This window comes from Lissotriton helveticus, chromosome 12, assembly GCF_964261635.1.
Source record: "Lissotriton helveticus chromosome 12, aLisHel1.1, whole genome shotgun sequence".
NCBI classification, from domain to species: Eukaryota; Metazoa; Chordata; class Amphibia; order Caudata; family Salamandridae; genus Lissotriton; species Lissotriton helveticus.
The window spans coordinates 498,519,439-498,534,329 of NC_136073.1; positions in this window are offsets into that span (position 1 = coordinate 498,519,439).

Here is a 14,891-nt window from a genome sequence, read left to right on the forward strand (position 1 = left end):
CAGACCTAAACATACAATGGTGATCTATAAAAACGGCATCATTAGTGTTTCAAAACCCTTAACATTAGTTCTGCATGTAGTTCTAACATCAAATACTTCAGTTCTCAACCCTACATTGCATTTGACATGGTTAGTAACCCTTTATATATATATGCAGGTGCTGACTACTTGTATATATGATGCACCCCTACAATTTTTCACTTCTGTTTGGCGCTCTCTCACTATCAAATGATTGAACTTTGTAATGCTGGATATCCTTCAGATGTTTAATCCAAACACCTCTAGGTATTTCCCCACAGTGCGCCTCCAGACAGAATTCTTGCTTCTTATTCTGCTAACTCCTATGCGAATGAAGGACGCCTTCTTGATATCGCACTGGCACGTCACAATCAATATTAATAAAGAGGTCACACAAGCATCTGTGGCCACTTCGGTAATACAAGTGCCCCGGGGACACAAAAATGTGGTTTGTGCCCCAGGCACTTTCTGTAACACGGCTCCAGTACCCTAATTTTGTAAATGACTTTATGTTATAAGAAAGAAAACACAAATGTATAAAGAAAGTCGAGAACCCTTGCTGCAACATAGTAGTAAGCATCTTGCTCTATCATTATTCCAGTTACAATGCTGCTTTTCTTTTTTTGCATTTTGCCTTATTGTGTTGACATTGTTTTGCATCAGAACAACACTCCTTCATAATAAAATACTGGTCTATTAGAGTAAAAAATAAACATAACACTCCCAATACACAAATATCCTACTGAAGAGAGAGCATTGCGCCATACATAAAAGAACTCCTTGTTATTCAATTCACCTCATCAATTTTAAAATGACATTGACAAATTATAGAATTTTGGGCACCTTTTCCCTTGATTCATGAGATGGAAGGTTATAGGTGCCTGAGGAATAAAAGGAGTTAGGATCAACTACAATTTACCAATTACAGTGTAACCCATTTGGCCACATAGACGTCGTTTCACCAAAATGCCAGGGGGAGTGAGAACGACATCAAATGTACTTGACATCACAGAATGAGACTTCAGATTACCTTTAGCCCTGATGACATCACAGAAATTGGCCTGATTTACAGGACTACCTATTGACATGAATCCTTGTGATTCCTTTTTTATTTTATGCCATTTGGGCTGCCACGTTGCAAGTATTTTACCAACAGGGCTGGTATTAAAGTGTCAAAGTCAGCGAAAGTTGTGAAAAATAACCTGGTACTTTTTCCCAGTTTCAAATCCTACAACAGCCAATACAATGGGAACTCACTTCAAATTATTTTAGAGCTTTCTAAACTAATCTTATTTGTTTATAAAGCATACACAATTAGAATTGCCGAGTTATAATAATACATAAAACATTTTTTTTAACAAAAACATTTTAACAAATAGTCAGTATTATTTTCTAAGAAAGATGGCCACCCTAGATGTAGTCCAATCCAGTGAAACATACCAGAATAGAGAGCAACCAAACAAACAAAGTTGTGCTTGGTAGAGCTTGGGGCATAGGAGCCCTTAAAGACAGTGTTACTAAGCAACACCCTACTTGATGGCATACACAGAAACAATGTAATGTTCCAACAGTGTACTGCCCTGAATAGTCTGGATCACCTGCTGTTTTACAGACAGTAAAATCCCAAAGCTGTTTTTTTATCTAACAGTAAAATAGTGCTGCCTTTGCCACCTGAGGGACTAGCCAGGGGTCGCAGCTGTGACTGCTGGTGACCCCTGAATGATGTCCATGTTTGGCCACACAGTGAAGCTCAGAGTTGATTGATGGGATTAAGAATTTATTTATCACAAATTCAAAGCCAGGCTAATATATATCAGTCGCAGAAACATTCTATAAAAATACAGACTCACTAAGGGATATCCGAAACAGATGTACAAAAGCTAACCTCCATACAGGAAGCAAATAGGTAATTCAGTAGCTGGTATACAGAGAATAAGAAACAAAATGAAAGGGTTGAGCTATAATTACGCTGCTCCAAAGTCAGCTCTGATATCAATATTGACTCTGGAAATGTCAACAATTACAAATCGCAGCCATTAAAGTTTAGCACAGTACAATTTTAGACAAAGCTCCCAACGGCTGTCCAAAGGTTCAGCACCTCAATCCCTGTTGTATTTTAATTAATGTCCTGTGCATCTACTTCCAACACTCACCATCGTTGAGTGTCGCTGGAATCCAGAAAGGGAAAGGTACTTTTGAATGGAAGGTGCACTAGAAATGTAGTCGGGATAACCAGTTTTAGTCCATCAATCTTCTTTATTTAAACTTGGTTTAAAAACAGCACTCAGCAACACGTTAAGTTCCTTTTTCATAAGAAACTTCATCAGGGCTGAAACAATCACATACAAATACAGTACACATATATACACCATATATGTATATGTATGGATTGCTCAGTTAGAACATAGAAATGACGCGTAACTTGAATTCTTAAAAATATCACACTGGACATAATCAAGTTGCGAGACAGCCCACAGAACATATATATATATATACAGTAAGAAAATATTGAGTAGATCAGAGGACATATATAAATAATATCACACATATATGTACATATATACAAAAATGCTATATAGCCAAAGTGCAAGTTCTATTAGTGCATTAATTTGTCATTGTGATGCATACGTTCATATTGGGGTATGAAAAAGAAAAACGATTGTATATGGAATTCGCCTTATTTTATTGTGAGGAAAGAATTGTACCTATGTGCACAGGTAAGCTAAGCCCCATATTCATAACTTGATGGAATCTCACCTTGATATATAGTGTAGAGTATTCACAAATATCCTTCTAGTTCATAGTAGTATTGCCCGGGTATTCGCCTCACAGTAAGGGCAAATTAAGTCAGATCCAAGCCTGAAACCTATATGGATAACAGTTCTATTAGGCATGTCACAACAACGTATCATAATGAAGTTCCTCCAAATTAGTTAAACCACCAATATTATCAATACATGATTTCGAATGATGTCATATCACATCAGAAAAAGGCAAACCCTGCCCAGATTCCTGTCATACAGCCTCCAAACAAGAATCCTACCTGGGACCACATTAAAGGTCCTATTATGATTGCGGTTTTTCTGCATCCTCCGGGCCGGCGGAAGCCACCGCCGGCCCAGAGGATGCGGAAAAACCGCAGCGGACGCACCAAAGACCCACCGCCACATTAGGATGGCTGGTGGGTCCTGGTTTCCGTCCGCAGCTTTTCCGCCGCGGTTGGCTTACAACCGCGGCGGAAAAGCTCTAATATGGTGGCAGTGTCTCTCAGACACCGTCCACCATATTAGGAAGTGATTGAAAAGATGCTTTTCCGCGGCGGATTTTCCGCCGTGGAAAAGGATGTGGAATTTCACTGCGGGGGCCCGTTGCGGGCCCCCTAGGTGAAGGGGGGGTGGGGGTGCACATGGGGGTACCTATGGTACCCCCCTGCATTTGTATGCAGAAATCGGCAGGCACAGCGCGGTGCCTGCCGCTTTCTGCATACAAATGCAATGTATGCATTTTTAACATTGCGGTGGGTGCAGCTTGAAGCTGCACCAGCCGCAATGTTAAAGATAGAGGATGTGACCGCCACACCGGCGGTCACATCCTAATCTTCACGGGGGAACGCCGCTGCCCATGCGGACGTTCCCCCCTACTCTATGGTGGCGGACGGACTCGGGTCCGTCCGCCATCATAATCGGCCCCTTAATACAGATGCAAGAAGACACCATAGCCATATTAAGAATAATTTGAATTCCTAGCCTAACAAAATCGTACCACGCAATGGGAGTAACCCATACAGTTAGTTTACATACTAATACATGATAAACTCATGCCAAGTAGATCATTGTAATGCTTTGAGTTAACATTATAACCCCTACATGCAAGTATTCAGAACAAATATGACAAGGTAAGCATAAAAATTGTAAAAGGCCTGCGGTTGTACTCGATGCGTAATAATGAATTCTCACTGGGGGCGCGTACACCTCCACCAGCGCATAGTTCCGGAGTGCATATGCATATGAAAAAGTGGGTGCCGCTCATTGTGGTGTTTGCAGAGGACCTGAGCTTTTGGGGCAGTGCTTCTTACCGGCGGGACTGCGAGGACCAGCAGCCTTTGCCACCTGACGCTGTGTGCCTCTTCCCGCCCTCCCACGCCGGACTTTAAACAGCGGCTCGCTGTCCCCGCACCGCGGGAGCCGCTCGTGGTGGTGTTTGCAGAGGACGTGAGCTTTGGGGCAGTGCTTCTTACCGGCGGGACTGCGAGGACCAGCAGCCTTTGCCACCTGACGCTGTGTGCATCTTCCCGCCCTCCCACGCCAGACTTTAAACAGCGGCTCGCGGCCCCCGCACGCTCGTGGTGTGTTTGCAGAGGACGTGAGCTTTTGGGGCAGTGCTTCTTACCGGCGGGACTGTGAGGACCAGAAGCCTTTGCCACCTGACGCTGTGTCCCTCTTCCCGTCCCTCCTACAAGCTGCATATTATTGTGCACGCATCCCGCTCCGCGGAACGTGCACGGGCGCACGCTGGGCGAAGCCGGGGCCAAGGGCGGGCCCGTTTAAGCCCGTTGTAGCCCGGAGGAGACCGGACCGGGCCACCCCTCTTTCATTTGGCGTAATCTACACTCCAATTGCCACGAAGATCCGTAAGTATCTATCTGAGTGAAGATTTGTAATACCAATATGGCAGGGCGCGTAAGCAGGAGCAAAACAGTAACCTCCAAATTAACAGGAACACTGGATAACTTCATAATCAGAGCCAACTCTGTCATTGATCAGGGAATAATTCTTGTGGAGCGCCGAGTTTCTCAAGACCTAGCCCTTGCCAAAAGATCCTCCCTGGGCCACTTCGCAAATGCTCGTACACCAGAATCCACTATGCAAGCAAATATTGATGTTGTTTCTGCGACTGTACACAGCCCACCGATCTCCCAGGACCAGGGCCATATCTCCCCAGCTGAACAGTTCCAACTAATAGAAGCAATAGAGTCTACCATTGTGTCAACTACGGTTAGCTCTCCCGAAAGACCTAATACTCGGCAGCTGCGGGAGAGACGCGAGGGGGCGATGCCCAAGAGGAAGCGGGGGGCTGCTACTGCCACTGGAGGCAGGAAGCCCAAACTTGCCAAAGGTACTGGTAATAGTGACATAACATCCAAGCACAAGGGGTCAGATGCCGCTAACTCCACGGACATACATGTTTCACCATCATTGACTGTAACCTGTCCAGGTGTAACTCCTCTAGGTGTGGTCAATTCTTCTGGAGAAATCCCGGTAGTGGAGGATCTTCTCTTTGTAAAACTGGGCGCCCTATTAAGATCCTCTCTTCAACCACTTGAAGCGAGACTCACGCGGCTTGAGCTGCAGCTCTCCAAGATTGAACATGCTACATTAGAAACTGTGGATAGTTTGAAGTCAAACGTGTTGCATCCGGGCAGTGCACAATTGAATACTGTACAGCGGGGATTGTAACACAGAAATCTACCTCCCCAGCAGCATCACCCATTCCTAAAGGACCCACTGCAAAACCTAATGCACCTGTGGACACATCTATTAACACTTTGAGGGAGGGTACTTCAAGACACTCTAAAGAGGGTGGGCGGGTTCTACCAGTTACTGACTCCTCTGGGGAATGTATAATCGACCTGCCCCCAGAATCAAGCCCGTATCTGGTAGTCCTGACAGGGGTTACCGAAATAAGTAATTCGAGCACGGAATCATTTATGTCTCTAAAAAACAAAGTCTCCGATTGGCTCAATAAAAACAGACCACTCCCTCGCCACATTACCAGTGAAATATTCATGGTGTGCAGGTTGTCTTGGGCGGGGCATAGGCCAAAAACCATAATTGGTGACTGCGTGTTGGTAAATTTTAAAATTTTAAGGACCCACGTACTGTGGAACATATTTGTAATTGGAGGTACCATAGCCCTGGGGCTACTATCCAACCCCTCCCACTGTCATATTCTTATCCCCCAACCTACTCGCCAGATACAGAAGGTGGATGGACTTTGGTAGAGCATCGAGGTGCGGGTAGGGTCGAGAGGGAACGGCACGCTCAACCTCAGGCACCGAGCCAAATATATACCCAAAATAGGTTTAGTGGCTTGGAAATGGTCGATTGACTACAGTATAGCTGGGTGGAAACCCATGGCACCCCCCACAGAAGGAGTAACGTCAACCCTGGGGGAGTTCCTGGGCCTATCTTTAGTCAATTACCCAGTGATATTCCAGATCTACACTCTTTTATCCAGGGGACTTTTACAGGAAATGGACATGATTCATCTGGTAGAACCATGCAGGGCTGTTTACTGGAGCCCCCTCGAGATCCTGCAAGGGAAAGTGTCCTAATGGGGAGCGGTGTCACCTGCCCTAATGTTAGTAAATCTAAATCTTTGACAATATTGTCTTGGAATGTGGCAGGTCTACCCAACAAATTGCCTTGCCCAGAGTGGGGTTCTTTTGTGGATAAGACTGACAGCTGCCTTTTTCAAGAGACCTTGGCTAGGGATGAACAACTCAGAGTGGGATTTGCCGCATTCCATGTACCCGCACGCTGGGGAGAGAAGGGGCGATCGTCAGGAGGCCTTACCATATGGGTCGGTTTGCACCTGGGCTATATGGCCGAGACTGTAACCACACACTCAGATGACGTTCGGTGTGTTGTCCTGAAGAGGCCAAATTCTTTCAAGCTTGCTATCGTGAATGTTTATTCACGACCAGTGAGCATAGCCAGCGAGTCAACTACTATCGAAGAGTTGTCGCATTTCCTTTACACTATTACTAGCGATACCCATCTCCTGATAGCCGGCGATCTGAACTGTCATTATTTGCCCCTACAGGGAATGAATGAAGGGTCTCTCATGGCAGAGGACGACTACTGGGCCATACCCCCAAGCCAATCCCCAATCCCCAGGACATGGTCCCCTTTACCGATCCAAATCACAGCCCTATCTTTAAACCATTCTATTAGGGCCTGTAACGGCCGCACTTCCTCTGATATTCCATCAAGGTGTACCTTCAATAAAACGGGACAGGAGTCGCGCCTTGACTATATCATGGTCGAGACGCGGTTGTGGTCTAAGGTTATTGACTTTAAGGTAATCACTAGGGTTGACAGCGACCACAATGCTTTAAGGCTGGAGATGGTTTTCCCTGGCGGAGGGAATGCTATGGCGGACCGGGAAGATGTAGGAGACAAGATAACTCTAACAAAAAATAGATGCAGGGTTAAGTGGGAAAAGATAGTGGCGTCCCCAGAAGAACTATCTAAACTATATAATTTAATGCTTTCCCTGTTTGTGGATGTTGATGCTTTAACTATTCTACCTCCGCTTCCCGACTTTAATGAAAAAATGCACGCTTTGCATATGAACCTAGTTTCCACCTTGGTCAAGGTCCTCAATCCACAGGTCTCCAAACTGACAAAAAGGGCTCCTGTATCTTCCTGGTAAAATGCTGCACATCGAACAGCTAAGTCAGACCTGGTTCAGGCTTTAAAACTTGGCAGCAATAAACCTCTTATTCGTGCCATGCGATCACAGTACAAAGAAGCCATGAAATACGCTAAGCAAGAGTGGCATCTTGATAAGTGGACCAACTTAACTTGGGCCCTAGACTCAAGGGATGCTCGCAGATTTTGGTCAATAGTCAGTACAGGCTGCAGAGAACCAAAATCCGCTATTAAACCAAACATTGAGGCAAAAGTTTGGGAAGACCACTTCAAGACTCTATACTCAGTAGACTCAGGCGTGGAAAATATGCCGGTACCCCTAGCTGCAATTGACCAGTACGATGATTTGGAATTCACCTTAGAGGAAGTATGTCACACAATACAGTCAGTCAGAGGTACTTTATTCGGTTAATAATATTAACCATAAAAGCATACAGGGTACAAAAAAGACATTAAGTTTAAAATAACAATTACATTTGAAATAGAAGTGCTTCAGTATTCCTTACAATCAAACAATACAGAATTGGTAGGAGCGATATCCTTATCCTATTAGAGTAACATATCTAAACCAGGGAGTGGGTTCTGGTGAATATAAGTGGGTATCTGCTGGTGTCTAATTGATACAGGGCCCCTCCCCCCCGATGACATCCCTCCACCCTCCACCTTGTATTTGGCGAATACGCAGTTCTAGGGTAAAAATCGCACAATTCAAGTGTAGTTATAGGCCCATCTCCTCTTTGTGGCTCCCAACTTCACAGATAAGGGACGACCTGGTTATCCCGAAAGTTAACAATGACCAGATCTCCCGCTGTGTTCTTAGGACGAGGGCCTATCCACCCCACCCTTCTCACGTTTAGGATTGACCCATTAATATTAGATGGCAGCGGTCTGTTCTTTGTCAACCAAAACTGGACTTTGTTTTTGAGGTCCTGATGACCTTCAGTTTTTCCGGTGGTAAGCACAGGGACTCCCGAGAGGACGCACACGTAAGGTGCTGCCTCTGGAGGTAGGTTTATACGTTTATTTCCCGCAGCTAACCCGTCAGAACATTTACCTAGTTTCGACCACCCAGGTCTGGGGACAGAGCTAAGGGCCATTGACGGTTCTTTGGTTACCTCCTTATTTGTAGAAACCGGTAGTACGGGGTCTGGTGGCTTGATCTGGGCAGTTTTGCTGTGTGCAATGGTGTCAGGCGTTTTAGAGGCAGCTGCACTCTGGAGTTGATTTTCATGTACTATTAAGAGCTTTTCCCCAATTCGCTCTATCCTTTCAATAAGTGGGGATAATAGGGTTTTTACCAATTCTTCAAAGTGGGCCAACAGAATAGATGGTAAAAGGGATATAGGGGTTTCCAGTATTTGAGAATCTTTGGGTGTCTTCGGGGTGGCGGTGGAAATAGCCAAAGGGGGGCTTAAATTTGTTTTTTGCAATTTTGCTGGTTTCCCCTTGGGTGTAATACCTTTGCGTTTTGTACTCTGGGTGGGGACCTGAAGGTGTGCTATCCCCTGAGGGGTAAATATATCTGATATTACAACGGGGGTTTCCAGTGGGCTATTATTAGGTTGATGCAAATTCCTGGGCTGGGAGCTTCCAATACCCATAGGGCATGTTGGGGAACCAGTTTGTTCAATTCCCTGTTCTATGGGTATATACCTGGTATTGCATATAGCATTTAGTTCCCTCTGTAATACAGAGTTGATTGAGATTGGAGGGGATTGTTCGTGACATATGGTATCTTTAGAAAGGCTATGTTCAATTGTCTCAAAACCCGAGGTCACCCTAGTTATGTATAAGTCCAGTGTCCCCTTGAGAGAGCCTCCTTGCGAGGCGGATTGTTTGGCTGGCCCTTTAGTGGTCATGGTGTAACAAGCTTGAAACCCAGCTACACACACCTAGTACAGGACCAACGGAAGTCTGGGTAGACTAAGAGGCTACTGGGCAACAATAAACAGGGCAATCGCTAATAGTCTCTAGATGGTTAGGGGCAGATTTATGAGTTCTGGCGCATCTCTGCAAATCAGCAGGGATGCGCCAGAACTGATGCGTCACGCAATTCCCTCCTTGCGGCACCACAGATGCGCCGCATTTACAATGCGGCGCACCATGGTGCAAGGAAGGGCAGATGCGTGACGCATATTGTGGTGTACGGGCGGCGCATTGCTGGAGTAGCGTCGCAAGTGCGACACAACTCCTGCAATGTACAGAGGCCACCCATACATAACGTGGTGCGTCACTCCTTACGCCTGCTTCAAGCAGGCGTAAGGATTTGACCCAGCATCGTCGTAAAACTGACTCAGTGAAATATTGTAGATTTCACTGCGCCAGTTTTACGGGGCTTTCCTACGAGGGAACGCCCACCCTGCGACAGAACGCCCACATGAAACCTGACGCAGGTTTCATGTGGCGCAGGGCTTTACAATGTGACGCATCTGCCTAGATGCGTCACGTTGTAAATAGGTCGCAGGGATGCGCCACGTTTCCGCGCCGTTGCGTGACTCAACGGCAGCGTAAATGTGGCGCAAGTCCGACATAAATCTGCCCCTTAGTCTCCGATTGGGCGTACCTTAGTTCGTGTCCATAGTCCCGAGAGACCGACCAAGATGAGTGTCCTGACCCGACCTCCTCTGGCCTCTGAGGGCCACAGAGGGCCCGCCCTTTGCCCGTTGTCCCACGATGCGGGGCAGAGCGCTGTTTAAAGGCGCCTCCTGGCGCTCTCGTGACGGGTTAGAGCAGCGCCGCCGCTGAGGCTGCCGGGAGATGTAGTCCCGGGGCGGCGGCGCTATCCACGGCAGTAAATGACTCCTGGCGGTGGCGGCCACAAGGAGGCTTCCTCGCCTCCCCCCTCCGGTCCTGGTTAGTGTCACACAATACCAAAACTTGCAGTGGGAAAACCCCCGGGTCTTGCAAACTCCCGGGAGACCTCTTTAAACCCCAACCCAGGATTTGGGGCCCCTCCCTTTTTATCATCTTTAACGCAGTCCTGAGGGGCATGGAGGTTCCCCGTACTTGGCTGGGAGCAGAGATAGTCCCAATCTTCAAGAAGGGCTCTCCTCTGCTCCCGGTCAACTACAGGCCAATTAGCCTCATCGGTGTCCCGCAAAAAAAATGTGCGCGGCTTATCTTAGATCGCCTACAGGATTGGTTGGAGGAGCACGCAGTCCTCAGCCCGTATCAAGCGAACACTTCCACCATGGACCAAATCTTCCGCCTAATATTACTATTCTGGAAAACGGCGAAGATAGAGGGTGGCAGCCTCTACATGGTGTTTGTGGACCTTTGCTTCGCTTTTGACTTAGTGCCCCATGGGAATCTGTGGTCCGTGCTCCAAAAATTGGGAGTCCCACAACAACTCCTGAATGTGTTGATGAGGCTGCACGAGGGGAACTTTGCACAGGTCAGATGCGGGAGGAATGGGGCGCTGTCAGCCAGGTTCCCTGTAGGCAGGGGTGCGTACTGGCACCTAACCTGTTCTGCCTCTATGTAAATGGCGTTATTGCACATCTGGATGGTGTTCCTAATAATGATGCGCCAAGGTTGGCAGGTAGCAGGCTGCCAGCGATTATGTTCGCAGACGACACCCTGCTGCTTTCCAAGTCCCCGATGGGGATACAGCATGTGTTGGACCGCTTTGAGGATTTCTGCAGATGCCGTGGTTTGGAGATTAATGTTGACAAAACGAAATTCATAATCTTCAACCCTCCGGCATCCACCTGTCCGAATCCTACCTTGGGAAAAGTGAGAGTAGAAAGGGTAACGACCTTTGAGTACTTGGGGGTAACCTTAAATGAAAATCTGTCTTGGGGCCCCCAACAAGTAAAATCTCAAATTAAACTGGCCCTGCTTGCAGGGGGAATCCTCAAGCTCTCCAACACATCTACATTTAAACCCATTAAACCCCCGTTGGAGATCTATAAGACCCAGGCGAGGGCTGCAATTCTGTATGGGGGGGAGTTGTGGGGGCATTCTCTTAGGCCTGAAATTGCCAAAAGGAAAATAAATGTATTGGACAGTTATTGGCACTACCACAAAGTACCCCGCTTCTACCTCTAAGGTTGGCCCTGGGGCTGAGACCTATTGAAGTCGAACTAGCACTCAAACCCCTCAGGTTCTGGTGTAGGCTCTGGACAACGCCAGAGTTGCTGAATTATAGGCTAGAACTGAAGGAAATATTACATTGTCATAGTGCAGCAAAAATACCGTGGCTTATGTTCCTAAAACAAGAATTTCTAAGACTTGGATTGCCTGCCCGGTGGTATGATCCGGAAAGGAGCTGCCACGTGGTTTCGCGCAAGTCGCTCACTAGGATTTTTGTGGATGAAAAACTCTCTCTTGCTCTGTCCGTCCCTCATGCTGGCACCCTGATTAATTCCTTTTTAACATTCAAAGATTTTTATTCCTTTGAGGATTTTTTGGATGTCATTTATCCCACTGCATCGAGGAAACATTATTTACAATGGAGATACAGCACTTTACCCTTAAGAGCTTTCACAAGCAAATGATCAGCCTCTACTAACAAGACTTGTCCAGGGTGTAGCTGTGACCTAGAAGATGAACTTCATGTACTCTTCTTTTGTCCAGCGTACAGCAAATCCAGGAAGTACTGGCTAGTACCTTTATGCAAAAATGTGGGTTTTGCACAGTGTACATATGCTTTTAGAATTTTAAAAACTGATACGTCTAGGCACATCATATTTGCACTCTCCCAGTTCTTGCGAGCTATGTGGATCAAGCGTAGGCACATGACTACTATTGAATGTTAAGGTTCACTTGCTGACGAGATTGTGATATTGAAATCATGTGCCACTCTAGCATGAACGATTTTGTCAATACTGTGTTTAATTCAATGAATTGTACTTTTATACTTGTATATTGTTTTATTTGTACTCTTTTATGGCAAAATGCCAAAATGAAGATTCCAAAGAAAGAAAGAATATAAAAACAGGGTCTGCTTTTCAGTATTGAACACCCACACACACGGTATCACACATGGCCTCGTAACGAGTTATACAAAACTGGACTTTGCTTTGCAGTTGTTTTGGAATATTTTGTCTCCCTCAGCCACTGTTCACTACCAATGGGTCATGGTGGTATCTTCTCCACTCATTCAGAGATGTTGCTAAGTGTTTCAGTTAAGAAACAGTGTGATAAGTTTGTTTCAAGTAGCAGATGGAAGTTCGGAAAGGCCATTATAAATAAATGCAGGGTTTTCCGGTCTGAATCTTTACCCTCGGCTTCTATGGACTTGATGTCGAGGTTTGACAGGTTTAAACGTGCTAAACCTCTGGGAATTGCTCTCTAAGATGGGAGTTGACCTGAATAATGTGGCCCTCTTAGCTAATTTACAGTCTGATACCACTGCCTCAGTGTGTTTTTCACAGGGAGTTGCTTGCACCTGGTTATTTCCCACTAGTAGCGATGTTTGCCTGAGGTGCATCCTTGCATCATTTGTGTTTACCTTATGCATAAATGGGTTGGAGCTTGCCCTCTTTTCAGCACAGGTATACTGCGCCAGGGTACGAGCTAGATACCTTCCAGTTTTGTGATATGCCAACAATGTGGTCTTCATAGCCCATACGGCAGAGGTATGGACTTACTTTTAGACAAGTTTGTCACCTTTATGGGGTGTTTGGATTTGTCCATACAATTTTTTAAAGTCCTACATCATAGTCGATGGCCCGAAGTTCACTAGTACAAAGACTTTTAAAATGCGAAACCATGCCCTTAGAAAGGTCTTGGCCTTTCCCTATTTGGGGGTCTTATTTAACACCAAGAATAACTGGAGTTTGCTAATTGATAGCAAGAGATAGGAGTTTTGTAAAACTACAGGGGCAGTTTTTAGTTTTGTACGTAGGATAGCTTCTTGGTTACCAAGGGTTCTTCTAAATATTTATCAAGCCAAATTTTTGATCCTCAGATAAGATCCAAGCTTCAGAAAAACAATTTGTACAGCAAGTTGTGCAGGTACCACATTGTATTCCGGTGCATTCAGAGTGTTGTCGTAGTCAGGTGGCGGACATAGTGGCCCTTAGCCCTCTACTGTGTTGGATCAAGATCTGGACTTGGAAGTGTTGTGTAGTTCCTACTAATCCGTAGGCTCTGCGCATTGTTTGGACAACATAAACTAGGGGCTTGGTGTCAAGACTGATTCTGAACTCCCCCGCAGGATATGTTGGCCTATAGACAAGCTAGCTCACAGTGCTACCGAAAGCCCCCCTAACCTACCAGGAACGAAATGGTTTCTGGCAACCACTGAACATGACAACCCTGTCCCCTCAGGGATAGTGAAAACAGTACAAAACCTTTCGCTCAGTCACTCATGCTAACTTACTCTCATAGAAGTATACAGAGAATACAGAGTGGGACGTTTTCAATATATGTATTGAACCAACATTATTCTCGTATAGAATACATGTGCTGCAATGATTAATAAACAGAAGCAGATAAAAGTGATCACAAGCAACAAAAGTGTGAACAGTAGATATAATTCTGCCATGGTGCTAAACAATGTATATATACAGGCATATAAAACAAGGCAGTAATCAAGCGTACTCCTACTATGCAACCCCTACTCTAACTGCACCTAGAGTGTGTGTAGGTGTAGAGTCAAGAATATCCGCAAGGGACGATCCATCTGCATTACCTGATGGGAGAGAATGAAGGACCCCGTCTTGGTGATGAACTGGACACCCCTCACGAGATGTCAGATCGCTGAGTGGTGATTCCTCAGCATGCACAGACCCTCGGTGTCAGTGGAAGTGCCTCCTCTGCTGATCTATCTGGATGCTCATCTATTATAATAAAAAGCAACCTTGTAATGTGCGTATATATTCGTGATGTTATGAATAGGTAGATAGCCCTGTCGCTCTGTGGATGAAGATAGTGATGGTATTTGTACATAGTGGGATACGAGACCTTGTACATGATGCTCAGGGCGTTGTGATAATGTTGTACAAAGCTAAATGTGTAAACAAGTTTAGTTTCAGGGAAATGAATCCAACATTCTCTGCATGCAGATATGTGCAAAAGGTCACGGCTGAAAATTGTATTTTGTGAGGACAATGTAAGAAATGGGATGCTTCCTTAATGGGCCTAACTTGGTAATATAACAGGAGGAACTGAAGCTTAACAGGCTGATCCTCTCAGACTATCTTGCCCTTGAAAGGGCGCATAAAATCCCATGGATAGCATACGTTAAGGCAGCTTTCACCTCTCTTGGGAGACTGGACGTTTTAGCTGATCCCATTTCTATTTCCTCTCAAGAACTAACCAATGTAAAGAGGCTTATCTTGAAAGGAGCCCTATTGGAAAGAGAACAGTAAATACAGCAGAAACCCTCGGTGTGGGGACATGTGCTTCTGAAAGCTGTTCAGGGCACAGAGCCTTATTTAGTACAGGTATGCCACCAGCAAGATAGATTTCTTTTGGCCAGGTCTAGGT